General features: G+C 49.7%; 1 protein-coding gene across 2 annotated transcripts in view; it reads left to right on the top strand.

Moving 5' to 3' along the window:
• Osbp2 (oxysterol binding protein 2) overlaps positions 1–15,487 on the top strand; it is a 139,020-nt gene that overhangs the window by 35,706 nt on the left and 87,827 nt on the right. Inside the window, exon 1 of one of the 2 annotated variants that reach the window (XM_051200441.1) lies at positions 8,038–8,165. The exons of the other annotated variant lie outside the window; for it this stretch is intronic. The gene's annotated coding sequence lies outside the window, so the exon portion shown is untranslated. Of the gene's footprint in view, positions 1–8,037; positions 8,166–15,487 lie in introns of those variants that run through there. 2 annotated transcript variants of the gene reach the window in all.

Raw genomic sequence — 15,487 nt, 5'->3', positions numbered from 1 at the left:
GTTCTGTAGACCAGGGTGGCCTCGAACTCACAGAGGTCCCCCTGCGTCTGCCTTTCGATTGCAGGTGCTAAAGGCGTGTGCCACCACCACCGGCTGGCTTTGGGAATTAATTTTGTGTCAGCTTCTTTTCCAAACCAACTTTTGCCTCTTTCTTATTTCTAACAGTTATTACTACTGACCTTGCAGGAATAAAGAGGAACACACACACACACACACACACACACACACACACACACACACACGCACACACGTATATTTTGGGTAACCTAGACCAGATGAAGTAGGAAAGTGTCTAAACAAGAATCCCCATGACTAACTGCAAAAATCTTAACATTTACAAAGGAATGTCACACAGGAATCAGAGATCTCACAGAAAGAAAAAAAAAAAAAAAAAAAAAAAAACCCAGACCAGATGGCGGTGCTGATGAGTTCTACCAAGAACTTAAAGAAGCACATGTACCAATCGTATCAAAAAAGCTGAATAGGAAGAAATGCTTCTTATTCTGCAAAGCCACCAAATGCTACACAGGCAGAATACTTGACCCGTCCTCCTACATGAGCATAGATGTAAACAAAATCCAACAGTGTGCTATAAAGGATTGTGCTCCACGATCAAGTAGGATTAATTCCACAAATTCAAGGAGATTCAAAAGAATTGACTTCAGATTGACTGAAGAGGGGCCACACAGTCATCTCATCTCAGTAATGCACAGAAAGGATCTGACAAATACCATCACTCTTTCACAATACAGTAACTCAGTAAGCGCTGGAGAGATGGCTCAGTGGTTAAGAACACTGGCTGCTTTTTTGGAGGACCCGGGTTTGCTTCCCAGCATCCACGTGTTGGTTCACAGCCATCAATAATTCCAATTCCATGGAATCTAATGCCTTCTCTGACCTCCATGCACCAGGCATGGACTTGGTTCACATACATACATCCAGAGCAAGGAGAGCCTGTGCATTTAATGCCCGTGGTGAACTTGGGGCCTAGTAATAAGCTTATCAGTGGGGTCAGAGCCCAACCAGGGGTCCGTTGTGGGGCCTGTGTTCCATGGCACCTTCAGATCTGCTAAACTCCTTTCGGCGAAGCACTGAGGTATGGTTTCTCTCTGTCTGTTACCACTGGGAAAGGTGATCATGAGTTCTGGGCCAGTTGGATTATATGGTGACATGCAGACTCTAAACACCAAGGAAGAAAAACAAAAGTCAGAAGAGCCAGGACATGTGGATGAAGGCAGACGAGGGTGCAGACCCAGTTTCTATGGTGCAAAGGGAACCAGGCCTGTTTTCTACTCAGCCTGAGAGACAATGCAGAGCACACAAGGTGTGTGAGCCAGGACACAGAGAGGGGAATCCTGTCCCTGGTCCCCTCCTGTTCCTTTCTCTGCTGCTGATCTGTCATGAGTTGAAGAAACTCCTCTGCTTCAAGCTCACGTCACTGTGATGTTCTGTCCATGTTCAGGAGACCAAGCAGCCTGGGCCAACTTCAAGGAAAGCAACTAATGCTGACTTATTCTTGGTGGCTGCAGGGGCTCAGCCATGGCGTACTTCTTGAGGAAGTGCACGTGTCAGTCAGGCAACAGCTGGCTGATTGGGAGAATGGTTTTCTCTGCTAGCTCTGCTCCATCTGTGGGCCTTCTCCAGCCCTGTTGCAGCAGGGCCTGTCTAGACCCCACGCTTCCAGGACGCCCAGACATCTGCACACTGTAGAGGCGATTGCCCACTCGGGCACCTGAAATTTACCCCTATGGACCTCTCCATTGTATAATTGTGTCCTGGACTTTGCCAGCTGCCCATCGGCTGTGGGAAGAGCCAGTCTGCTCTGCGGTCATTCTGATCATGTTAGAAGCCCCAGCTGACCACGCCGTTTAGGGCTCTCACACTTTAACCATTATCTAAGCAGGAATGAGCAACACACAGATGCACAGACCCACGATGGGCAGTGGGGGTGTGGCTGCCTCTCTGAGGGTCATGGCAGGGGTTGGAGCAAAGGGCTGTGGATATGAGCCGGAACCAGGGACGTCAAGGGCAGTTGACAGACAGCAGCCTGAGGAGAGCACAGGACTCAGGCCTTTGGCCAGGAGAAGGATGGACAGGACAGCTGGGCAGGGTCAGTGAGAGCCCTGAAGCCACTTCCATCCCAGGAGGCCCCACTATTTTCAGTGGGCACTCCCTGCTCCACAACCCCTAGCGATGTGACCTCTTTCTCCTGGAGTTTTACATCTGATTGTTTGAATACAGGTTGAAAAGTGGGTTTGAGTAATGGCTACCCCTGGGCTGTGCTTAGGAAGGGCAGATGTGCCTGCAGCCTGCAGTGAGGACTTAATATAATCGGGCTTTGGAAGCAGAGAGGCAGCTGGCTCTGTAGTATCTCATGATTCTGGTCCTTCCTCCTGCTCTGTATGTCCCTTCTGCTTTGCTTGATGGTGGCTCTTGTAGCCTCTTCTTCCACCTGTGTGTTTGGGCTGTGGAGGGAATGTTTTCCCTGGTGTAGAGCTGGTCTTCAGTTGTGCATAAATCTCATGTCACAATCACTAAGCTCCAAGAAACCAGAAGTTCATAGCACCTACAAAAGCAAAACCGAACCAATCCTTCTGCTACGTGAGGGGGAAAAAAGAAAACAGTGAATTTTCTTTTAATGTGTTTTTAAATTCACAAAGGAAATTGGAGTTCGTTCAGACATTTGCAAGTGGGTCTGAGAGGCCTGGACTCTGGCGCTCTCTGCTTTAATTTTCCCTCTTGATAGCCCTGTGGCATGTGTTTGAAGCTCCTTCTTTACAAATGAATACAACACATTACAAAGGTAAAATGTTCCATGTGCACTCATGCCCACATGTCATTAGAACAACCTTCATCGGTGTCCTTTTGTGTCCAGGGATAAGCCTGAAGTGAGGAACTCACTCTCTAGGGGTGAGATGTGCAGATGGACTCCAGTGAGCCCTGTAATGGAGTAAGAAGCCAGGGGACCAGGGACCCTGTTATGTGCCACTGTCTGGAGGAAGACATGAGCAAGCATGTCCTCACTTCAGACAGGGAACCCATGGCAGACCAAGGTATAGATGCCATCAGTCTATCTTGATGAACCAATGAGTTTTATTGATTGGGGTTAGTACAGAAGTATGGGTGAAGGGTTATTTACAGGAGTAGAAATGACTCAAAGACAGCTGCATCAGCAAGCCCACCCCAGCATGAGTGACAGCTCACAAAGCTGGGACCTGGAGCACACTGCTTAGCTGCAGGAGGCTCAGCAGATAAGAGTGTCCTTTCCGTGTGGCTCAGCTAGTCTGGGTCTCTTCCAGGAAGCGTGGCTGGTCTGAGCCTCTTCTAGGCAGCCCGGTTGGTCTGAGAGTGCCTCTCAACTGCCCTTACAGTGCAGATACACCTGGAAAGGGAGGGGCCTAGAGTATCTGGTCTGTTTCAGGAATGTCCTGAGTTGTGTACTTCCTGAGTTTAAGGAGCTTCTCTGCAGGATGGAAGGTCTTATCTAGGAAGAAAATGTTACCTATAGTCCCCTGGTCCAGAAGGACCCTTGGGAAAGAGCTAGTCATGGCCTGAGCAGAGGCTCAGGCAGTTTCTTCCCTGAGGAAGATGGAGTGTTGAGGGGAGGGGGATGGCTGGGCCCTGCAGCAGGGCAAGAGTGGATGAGAGAGGATAAGGGGTCTTCCACAAGGGAAGAGTCATATGTCAGGCTACAGGCAAGATGGCCCACATCTAAGGCAATGGCTCTTCTGAAGACTCAAGAATTCCAACTGAGGTAATACGCCCCCCCCACTACAAAATTACGGCCTTCTTATAGAGTGTGGTGTCTTTCATTTATGAAATGGTAGTGTGTATTCTACTCGATTCTGCTAGAAGAATAAGAGTTTGGCAGTTCGGTTGTGGTCTGTTTTAGCAAGACACCCAATGTGTTGAAGTCTGAACTCTCTGGGGGTTGGAGTCTTGCATGTGTGCCACTGCTACTGACAGTACTTGTCACTTGTCTCCGTGGCTTGTTACCTGAGGGAGAGGACTTATTTTGGCTCATGGCTTCACAGAGATTTCTATGGCAGGGAAGGCATCTGGTAAGCTGGCTCAGTCCACGTCAGGACATGGCAGCAGATCTTCATACGTGATTACCCAGGAACCCTGGGCAGGTAGACACACATCCAAGGCTCTTTGCTAGTGACCTACTCTGCTAGGCAGGTCCTGCCTCCTAAAGACCACAGCCAACGGTGACAGAGGGTGTCGCGCATTCACACCGTTTTTCCTCTGGGCCTCTCTGGAAAGCAACCTCCTTCTCCTCAGTTGTGGGTTCTGGGAGCAGGGACCCAGAGAGCTGAACCCACTCATCCATCTCCCCTTGACCTGAGCACGGCTGACCCTGGCTGTGCCTCCAGGTTAGCTCTGGGGAGGCCAGCACTTCTAGTCTTCAGAATCTGTTCATCCCTCTTCAACCAAAGGTCGAGGGGGCAAAGGTCTGCTCTCTCAGTGTCTTCTGGGAAGCTGTTGTCTTCTCCCGTATGTGCCCAAGGGATCTGTAGGTTATGGTAAGTTGCATTTGAGCACACAGGATCTAGAAACCCTTTACAAGCCAACCTATAAGCCAGCTGGGCTTGCCCACCTGCAGGAAACCCAGGAGGGCCACTCATGCCGGGTCCAGATCCTGCCACTGACTGCCTGCTTACTGGGGTAGACCTAGGTCCACCTGGTGGCATTTTCTTTGCCCTGCTCCTCACTGAGCCCAGGACAAATGTCCATATCCTCTCTTACCTCTGTCCTCCTGCTGGAGCCTAGCTTCATGCTGTGCCTTGAACCCATGATCCTCTTGCCCTACCTCTTGAGTGCTAGGAATTACAGGTGTTTGCCACCCTGCCTGGTTTGTAGCAACAATCATGTTTTTTATTGGTTTGACAATGGGTTCTCTTTTTCTTTTTTTGATGATGATGATGATGATGACAAACATTGCTTCTAAGGAAAAAGAATGGACCCATCTGTTATCCTTATTTACTGTTTACAGTGCCAAACCATCCTTGCGTCCTTCTGCCCTGCCTGAGGCTACCTAACCACCCTGCTCTGTGGACATCCCCCAAGGACTCTTCCCCTGCCCTGGGGGCCCTGTGTCATTCCCCCACTGTCTTGCTCCGGCTGAGGGGCAGCTCCTGGCTGCTCATTCCCCCACTGTCTTGCTCCTGGCTGCCCCCATGGCCTCCTTTCTTGGAGCAGCACCAGCCGCACTCTGAAAGCGCCCTTTGAGACGCAGCCATTTGCTGCCTGCATTCTCCAGATGTCACCTGTTTCCTTCTTCTGCCTTCAGGGGCATGAGGACCTGTGTCCCCTCACCCTGCTGCCTTCTTTCCAAGTGCTGGAATTGCAGGTGTTTGCCACGATGCCAGGCTCGCACTTACGCTTTTGTCGGTTTGACACTGAGTTCTCTTTCTTTTATTTGTTGGATGATAAATGCTGCTGGGCTACCTCACCCCTTGGTGCATGGCTGTCTAGCCAGGACCCACACATCTCTTAGTCTCTTGACCTCTCGGCACATCCACTTGCCAGACCCCCACCCGGGAGCAGCCCCTTATGACCTCCCGTGGAGGTCTACTCCACTGCGGGATAAGCATCTGTACCAGGGCAGGTGGGTCATGACCTAACCTGGAACATCCAACTTCTTGACACTGCGGCATTATGTGGCCATCTACAAATGCGCCAGGCTGAGTTCATAGCTTTTCATGAGATGTGTTTGGTCCTGGGGCCAAGGGTTACAATGCCTGGGCCCAGACATTCCCACTCCCACACATCTTGGCAATGCCAGACCCACAGGTCTGGGAGCAGAGAGCACGCAGGGCAATGGGCAGCTGGCCCATGGCCTCGCATGACGTCTCCAGGGACAGCTGGAGATGGACTAGGTCACTTGTCACGAGAGACCAGAGTTCACATCTGGGTCCTGCCAAAGCACTCTTTCTTTGCCTATCTAGAAGACAGTAGATGAAGGGGTGCATGATTTTCTGGCATTTGAGGAGGAATGGGCAACCCCAGGACTTGCTCACCAAGGATCATTCTTCCATGTGGAAAAGCTTTACATGGTGTCCACAGCTGCCCCCTGGTGGTGGGATGGACTTTGCACAGCTGTTCTTACTCAGCTACATTTTATGGTCCTGTGGGGTCATCGGGATGCAGGAGAAGATTCCAGTCAGAAGATGGACTCCTGTCCAGGTAGCCCATCCCTTCAGAGAAGGGCTAACCAGGCCATCGAAGGGTCAGCTGTGCACGCTGCCGGCACTTCCTAGCTCTTGTCACTCTTTCTTCCAAATTCCGGCCTCTCGGTGCCTCTGCTGGGTTTATACTCCCCACTCGTCAGCCTTCCAGTCCATCCACTGTCCTCAAACCCAGTGCCGTGCCCCACTGTCAACACACCCTTAGCAACTTCAGCCGTGCCTCGGTGCGACACACTTGGCCTGACCCCACCTGTGACCCCAACTTAATTACTTCAATGTCACTTATGGCCCGTGGCAGTTACCCTCCTTATACCCCTTGACTCTAATGAACCCCCCCCTTTTTAAGACAGTGTCTCAGTGTGAGTAATCCTGGCTGCCTAGAACCTACCGTGTAGACCAGGCTAGCCTTGAATGCACAGCGATCCACCTGCCTCTGTCTCTTGACTGCTAGGATTAAAGAAGTGTGCCCCCACACCTGGCCTTGAAGTAGCTTTCTTTTCTTCCTTGCTGGGTCTGGCCCTGTGGTTGTGCCCTCAGCGCCTGCTTGGGGTGGTTCTTGTTGGCTTGCCCAGGTGTTTAGCTTTCACCACACCACCTGGCTGTCTCCTAACCATGGCAGCCTTGGGTACCACATACTCCTAGGCTCACCTCCTGACTATTGTTATGAATAATGTGAGAGGGCAACATTGGCCGATCCCATGGCAGGTGAGGGTGACCGAGGACAAACACTCCAGGCAGACAGAATTTAAGTGAGAAGTTTTATTAGAAAGGGAAGGAGGGGGAGGAAAGAGAAAAGAGGTAAAGAGATGCAGAGACACAGAAACAGAGAGAGGACAGAAGAGAAGAGGGAGACAGGAAAAGCCCTGTCTGCCCCAGGGGAGCAGCAGGTAAGAGAGTGTTAAGTGGGCAGAGGCCTTTCTTTTAAAGGGGTCCTTGGCACCTAGGCTGACCAGGGTACTGCCTGAGTGCATTCTGCCAGGTGACAGGGGCAGGCCAGCATAATGCCTGAATCCTTACAACTATGGCTTATATTAACTGGACCCCTTATATTTTATCAGCCCACACTTAATCCTGTCCTGGGGAACTGTGATCCCTGGGGCAGGGAGGAATCCAGGAGGGTGGCTGCCTCTGCCAGGGTGGAAAAGGCAGCTGCAATTATAAAAAGGGTTAGGCAGCTGCAAATGTAATAAGCACAGGGCTTATATAGGGCTACTTAGGGGTGGAATTTTTCCAGGGTGAAGATTTTCAGGGTGGGACTTGGTCAGATTTTAATCTTTGAGATTGGACAAGTTCAGGTATTGGCTGCATTTCCTGCTCAGGGATTGATTTTTTTGTTTTTGTTTGTTTTTTGTTGTTTTTTTATGTGTGTGCTGAATTGGTCAGGGGGTAGCGTGTGGTGTCTCTTTGGCTCTGGTTTCAGTGTATTGCTTTGACTAGCTAGTCCTTTTACCCTATAGACCTCCTCTTGGTCTGTGGGCAAAACACCTTTATTTATAAGCAAATAAAAATGTTCTTTAAATTAGCACAAGGGGGCACTAGAGGACGGCTCCTACACTTGCCCTGCTTCTAAAGGGATGCCCAAGGTAACATTTCAGAACATGTGAACCGTTTTTAGTCCATCTTTCTATCTGTCTCACAGGGTTACGGAAAGTCTGGAAAGCTGTACGAGCTGAGCAGGAGCCCGCCACCTGCTCACCTGGGATGTCCCTTTCACTAACCAGTCAGGCTCAGGGGCCCCCATCTCCCGTCCTGTCCCCTTCACTCCCCTGCCACCACTCTGTTTGCCACAGCCTATTCTGACATCATAATCCAGTGTCAGAATCTTCTCACAAGCCCAGATTCTGCCCTTAGAGCAACTATACAGGCAGCTGAGCAGGGCTGGGGTGTGGGTGGCTGGTGGCCCTGGGGGCCTACCCTAAAGAACATCTGGGCAGCCCACCAGCCTATCACTCCAAGATGAACATCCTCTGAAAGGTAAGGCTTGAAAGCGTCCATCCTGTTGGCCATGGTACCGGAGGTGGAAATAACTCCTGGGGAGTGTGGGGTTGGCAATGGCTTTGTAAACACCACTCTGGAACTTTCTGTCTGCGTCCCAAGTGGCTTGAACACGCAACAGTTCTCCCTTATATGAAGGAATGGCTTTCTGAAATGCGATGTCTCCTTCCCTCCATCTATTGTTGCTTTTATTTTGTGTGTATGGTGTTTTGACTATGTGTACCATGTGCATGCAGTACCCACAGTGGCCAGAACAGGGCACCAGATCCCCTGGGAATGGAGTTACAGATGGTTATGAGCGACCATGTGGGTCTAGGACCTGGAGTCTTCTGGAAGAGCAACCAGTACTAAGCCAGATCTCCAGCCTCTTCCATCTCTTTGTAGCCAGGGGCTGGCTGTGTAGCACATGCTGGTCTGGGACTTGCCGTGTGTGATATCTCAGACTGGCTTCAGAATCCTGCTACCTCAGTTTCCTGAGGGCTGGGAGTTATGTGTTCCAAGAAAGGGATGGTTCTGTATGGTTGGAGAAATGAAAGTGTCTGGGTTTTACTGGAATCAAGGACAGGACAGGCTGGTGACAGATCTACTTCTGGAGAGCTCCTAGCAGGTAGGACCTTCAGCAGCATCTTGTGTGGAGGTGTCTCCGGCTTGAAAGGTACGGGCATCAGGAGGCAGTGAAACCTTGGGGAGAGGGATTTTAAAGCCTTCTGTTTAATTGTTGTGGAAAAGTTCGGACATAAACTGACCAGAAGGAACCTGTGTGTTTGTGTCACAGGTAGCAGCTCAAACTGGTCTTGTCTGGAAGCCCTGCTGGTTCAGGGCACACACTGGTCACTCCGTTCCCCGGCCCCTCTCTGCCTCCACCCCGCCCCCTCCTATTTTTTTTTTTTTTTTAATTTTGAGACAAGGTTTTGCTATGTAGTGCAGGCTGGCTTTGAACTTCTCTGTAGCCAGGTAGCCTTGAACCCAGCATCCTTCCACTTCATCCCTGAGGTGGCTGGGATTGCGGGTCTGTGAAACTAGGCCCAGCTCATCCATGCATCTTTTAAAAAGGTTTTTTGTCTTTTGTTGTTTTGTTTGTTTGTTTCTCTGTATTCCTTTTGGAGACTGTCCTGGAACTCACTCTGTAGACCAGGCTGGTCTTGAACTCACAGATCCACCTGACTGCCTCCAGAGTACTGGGCTTAAAGGTGTGTACCACCAACACCTGGCTTAAAGATGTGTGTATTTATTATGTATACAGTGTTCTTCCTGCACACCAGATGAGGGCACCAGATCTCTTATTCTATCTTTGGGGGGTGGTTCTGTTTTGTTTTATTTTGTTTAATCAAAACATGACACCCATCCCCATGAAATCTACATGGATTGAGGCTTGCTTAAAGGAGCCATGTTCTGTCCTGTGTCCCGAAGAATGTGAGGAAGGTAGAAAGGGGGATTCATTCAGAGGGCTGAGAAAGGGCCCGGTGCTGACTTCTGAGCAGTCCTAGGAAATCATAAAGGAAGTTAAGGAATCTTGCTTGGGATATTTGGCTCTTCCCTGAGAAGGGAGGCTGGCCTGTCTTCTGAGGATTGGCCTTGGTGGGTATAGATGAATTCATAGGGGCAGGGTGTGGGGCTGAGTGGGGATTTGCTGGCGGGAAGCCACACAGAACACCCTGGGATCTGCAGGGATGGGAATGGCCTGGCTGTGGATGTGACCCTGTGGCCACACAGATGCCTGCGTCTTGCTGAGGGACCCACATAAACCAGTGCTGGCTGAAAGAGGTTCAGGTGAATTCATCACCACAGCTCAAATGAATGTGTGGCAGCCAAGGTGGATGGTCTGTTCTCAGAGAAACGGAGTTGGCTTTTCCCAGGGGGAGTGGCGGGAAACAGCGTTCTGGCCTGGGCTGTCCACTTAGGGCCTCAGCCGAGCCCATCAGGCATCGAGGGGAGTTTAAGTTGGTGATATTAGTCAAAGAGGCTGAGTGTGAGGGAAGCCACTGCCACTGCTGAGACCTTGTCACCGTTAACTGCTGAGTGAGCATCCTATTCCTGCCAGGCCAATTGCCGTGATTACCAATTGCTTACTTGTAGCATGGACGCATGCAAACACGGGGCAGATTGTACACTGTTATCGTTCAGATGTCAGGTTGACACACTTGACCTTAGCCTGAGGCGCGTGATGCGTGGGCTGCAGTGTTTTCCTGGGTGCCTTCTGTACCCACTTTGTCTGCATGGCCGAGGGATAAACCCTCAAAGGTCACAGCTACCCTTCTTCATCACAGAACGAAGCTGGATACAGAGTCTCAGTTGCCCATGGTCTGAACAGGTGTGGCCTGACTAAAATGTGTAAAATTTGGGATCCAGACTTTGCCCTTGGGTCTCTATGAGACCTTGGATGAGGCCCTCAGCTCCTTAAGCTGAGTCATTGTTTCCATCAATGGCAAGAAAAACATCTGCAGCTCAAGATGATTAAGAGGGTGAATGGCAGCAACAAATTGGTAGGACAGAGCCACACAAAACAACGAGGTGAGAGGGGCCTCGAGGAGGAGCAGCCGGAAAAGTCAATGTCCCCACCGTCCTTGGCTCCTTGGCTGATCATAGATCTATGTATGCTCATCCCATGAAGATGTGGGATAGCTGACTGGGGTTGCCTTCAGAGAGAGGGATGTCTGCATATGTGCATGCGTGCACGTGTGTGTGTGCATGAATGCATGCATATGTGTGTGTGTGAGTGCATGCATGCATTGTGTATGTGTGTGAACATTTGTGTGTGTGTGTGTGTGTGTGTTTATATACAGGGCCTGTTGACGTTGGGGAGCAATACCCCAGGAAAGCTGGTTTAAAGGCCAGAGAAGTTATGTATGGACAGTGCTTCTCAATCTGCTTCTGTTTTCTGGTCCAACCCCGAGTCCCTCTGTGTCTTTGCCATCTGCAGACTAGTTTCTTTGTTCTAGGATAGCTTTGTTGTACAGGGTGGCCTGGCTGGCCCTGGCTGCACCTGGGTTTTTGAATACTGTGCCCAGCCTCAGATTCACCCACAACACCTGTCAGCATAGCTCCAAGCAAGTTGCCAGCTTTGATCTGAGCAGGTGTGGCCAAAACGAAATGAGATTATGCCTGAGGGGGTCCAAAGAACCTTCCCCAATACCCAGAGAGCCAGAGCATGAGGCAGGCAGCTGCTCCGTGAGCCCGGATGATCCAAGCAGCTCCTTTCCCAGCCCAGTCAGAGAATTGTCAGCTCAGATCCAGTTTGAGAGGAAGACAAGTCTAGCTGGCAGGTGGGTGCTGCAGCCATTGTGTGGAAAAGCATCCTGGGAGGCGAGTGTTTGGAGACACCGGCAGGATGCTCAGAGGACACCCAAGGTCGCACACAGGCCTTGCGTGTGTGGCGCAGTAGCTGCCCTTGTGTACCCAAAGCTTACTCAGACACATTGCCAGGGGCAGGGCTTCAGTGTGGCATAGAGCTTCAAGCTGGGGCAAACTGCTGCCCTCTCTGGGGGCCACCTTCCACCAAGGCTACCTCACTCCACCAGCTAAGGCAGCGTCCTTTATTTCATGTTTGGTAGTCTTGGGTGATGGATGTTATTCTAGTTTCCTCACTGTTGCTGTGATAGAACTAAAAAACAGCTTTGGGAAGCAAAGGGTTTATTTGGCTTACACATCCAGTATATACTTATATATACTTATTGAAGGAAGTCAGGGCAGAAACCATGGAGGATTGGTTGGTGGGGGAGGGGGGGCTGGCTCAGTTATAAGCTTGTGTCAGCTAGCTTGCTTTATAGATATTCCAGGCCTGCCTGTCTAGGGATGGTGCCACCCACAGTGGCCTGGGTCCTTCCACATCAATTAACAGCAGTCAAGGCAGTCTCCCATGGGCATGTCCACAAGGCCAGTCTGCTATGGGCAATTCCTCAGTGGAGGGTTCTTCTCTCAGGTGACTAAGCTCCGTCAAGTTGACACTTAAGGTTAACCAGGACAGATATCTGTTTCAAAAATGGGGTCCTTCCTCAAATTAGCAGAGAGACACCGTGCAGAGCTTTTCCCTGTGGTTGGAATTAACTTCAGAAACCAAGGCCAAGAGTTAAGTGGAGGGCTGGGCCATTTTGTGGTAAACATAACTGACTCTCTTCCATTCACACATTCTTCGTCTCTTTCTGTTGCTGTAACTGAGTGTGGGAGGCTAATTTTCAAAGAGTGAAGGTTGCTCTGCTTGTTTTTCTGGAGGTTTGGGGTCAAGGTCAGCCAGGGTTTCTTGCTGGCCAGGACTTTTTCACAGTCCCGAGGTGACTGAGAGCATCACATGGCAAGACAGAGGTTCCAGTTCAGATCCTCCCTCCTTCCTCCTTTCCCACCTCTTTGAGTCTCATAGCACCTTCACTCTTGTTATCAAAAACAAAACAAACAAGACAAAACAAAAACCCAACACGGTCCTTGGCATTCATGGTTACTATCACGCATGCACCTATAATTGCCGTTTTTGACCGGCTCAAACCCTTACTGAAATCAAGGTGTATCAGTGAGCATTCTGTACTCTGACACACACAGAGCAGACTGACTTCTTGCGGCAGCCAGGAACCAGATTCTTTCTAACTAGAGGTCTTAAGCTGCCTTAACATATTTCAGAATGAGCACTGAAGTAAACATAGTGTAGAGGAGAGAGATAACCTCAAAAGCTGTATTGGAATAACAAATGAATTTTGTTGGTATAACACTGATCCTGGAATTGAGTTGTGTGATTTAAGAGTGAGGCCATCCTGGTAAATTTCTGTGTGTGTGAATTTGTACAGCTCTGGCCAGGTTCATCCATGAACTTCTCCCACCCAAGTCTGTTGTCTGGTAAAGCAGCTGCTGGAAACACCGGCTCCATCTCCAAACACTTCTGGGACTTGGGGCACAGGGTGGGGGTGGGGTATTACGCCCAAACATTCCCCACACACCGTGGAAGAGGACGGGCTGTCAATCCTTGCATTGTGTGAGCCAAAATGAAATCCAAGGTCGCTCACAAGGCTGCACTCCCAGCCAGATGTGGCAGCATGCACCTTTAATCTCAATACTCAAGATGTTGAGGCAGGGGGATTGATGTGAGTTTGAGGTTAGGCTGGGGTACGTAGCAAGGTCCTGTCACAAAAAGCAAAACCAACAGAAGAAAAGTAAGTCGAATGTAATGGAATTGCACCACCTTTACCCTCCTGTCCTTACTTAATTTTAAACACCTCTCAAACATTTCCAAATCCAGGGAGATCACATGTCTGCTCTCTTAATAGCTCACAACAGAGACTGAACTTGGATGGGAATATTTAAATTATAGCAACCAGTCACACTACAGGAATCCTGCACAGCCTGGATGCTTTGAGAACTCCAGGCCTCGGCCTAGCTTTGTTCCCTTTTGAAGCTCTGTCTTTGATACTGTTCTCCAGAGCACACCACATTGTAGGGCCCGTTCTTCTTAGGTGGAAAAGACCAGGGCTGTGTCTGTGCACAGGCCTTCACTTGAGGCACAGAAGCCCCAGATGTTGGGTGTGTACATTGTCACACATCTGTAAGATGTCCAAGTGAGAGCCAAGAAGCAGGGTCAGTAGGTAGTGCAGCCTGGACAGCCAGGCCCCAAGTTGAGCCACCTTGGGTGCATGCACAGGTGTGTGCACCTGGGCACTGACGACAAGATGACATTCACTAAGTCGGGTGCATGGCGTTCCTGCAGTTTTCTTCCCATGGCTGAACCTGCTGTAAAAATCCTGCCTCCATCACCCCCACCAACTACATTTCTGGGTGCAGCTTCCTTCGTGTACAATTCTTTTCTAGGAAAAAGTAATAATTTTGGGTGGGTGTTATGAATGGGATCATGGGTCTAGATTCCATTGTCCTGTCACCCCGTTGTCTAAGAAATGAGTATGAATGTCCTAAGAAACATTTTTGTTTGCTTGCTTCTGAAACAGAGTCCCACTGTGTAGTCCCACCTGGTCTGAAATGCACAAAAATGAACCTGCTCCTGCTTCCTGAGCACCATGTGCCCACCCACACTTTTGTTATGAGCAGTTTCCCGCCAGCCTGGTCCCAGAGCTGCATCAGCCCCCAAAAAACACACAGAGATGCTGTATTAGATATGAAACTGTTAGCCTGTTACTAGCGTTTCTAATTGCTTAGCGCTGTCTTAAATATTAATTCATTTCTATTAATCTTAACTGTTTCCACATGGTCTTATCTTACCAGAGAGAGGGTCAGGACCTCTTCCTCTCAAGTCCCTACATCTTGAACTCTCCTCTACTACATCTCCCGTAATTCTCCTTGTCTCCTAGTCCCACCTATCTTGCTTTCCTATTGGCCAACAGGGCTTTATTCATTAACCAATAAGAGAAACATATTTACAGAATGGCATCTATCACCACCCAGCTTAAGAGACAGGGTCTCACCGTGTAGCCTTGGCTGGCCATAAACTCACACCTTCCTCTGCCTCCAGAATACTGGGATTAAAGATGTGTGCCACAATGTGCACCCCCCATCCCCATGAAATATTCTTAAAAGTCTTAGCCAGATCGTTGTAATGTTCTCTATAGTTTTACTTGTTGTATAGTGTAAAGTTTAAATTAAACAGTACAGCATATATAACCTATAAATAATACTTTCTGCTCTGGGGTTAATTATGAAGTTGTTCGTGGGAGTTTGAGCAACAGGTTAGCCTGGCCAGAGGCCGAGCACCTTCAACCCATGCTCCATGCCTGCCACAAAGTGCGTGGCTGGGGAAGCTGCCCTCAAACGTGTGGTGTGCTTACTAAAAGACCCACTGCTGAGAGCAAGCCTCCTGCTGACAACCGCTGCTTCTGATGCTGTCAGGGGTGACTCTACCTTCGGGAATGTTCTTCCTTTGAAGCTGTTGCCCAGTTTCACCGGGAAGGCTCCAGAAAGAAAGGGACTTCCTTTGACATAGAAATAGAGCCAGTGAGAAAACAGAGGCCTTCCTTCCGTCTCATGCCCGAGCTGTGTGATCACAACCGTGAGGTACCATGGGGTTCTTTGTCCATGGTCATTGCTGGTGCCCACCCAGCTGCCTGTGTGGCCCCTGCTCCTTCTGTCTCAAAGCATATTACAAAACTTCCACTTGTCTTAGTTAGGGTTTCTATTGCAACTCTTATAAAGGAAATCATTTAATTGAGGTGGCCTCTTACAGTTTCAGAACTTTAGCTCATTATTATGGCGGGGAGCATGGCAGTGTGCAGGTAGACATGGTTACATCTTGATCAGAAGTCAACAGGAAATGGTCTGTGCACTGGGCGGTATCTTGAGCATAGGAAACCTCAAAGCCCACCTCCACCGTGACA

Source organism: Phodopus roborovskii, unplaced genomic scaffold, assembly GCF_943737965.1.
Source record: "Phodopus roborovskii unplaced genomic scaffold, PHOROB, whole genome shotgun sequence".
NCBI classification, from domain to species: Eukaryota; Metazoa; Chordata; class Mammalia; order Rodentia; family Cricetidae; genus Phodopus; species Phodopus roborovskii.
The sequence above is the reverse complement of the archived record's forward strand: the minus strand, read 5'-3'. Positions and strand labels throughout refer to the sequence as shown.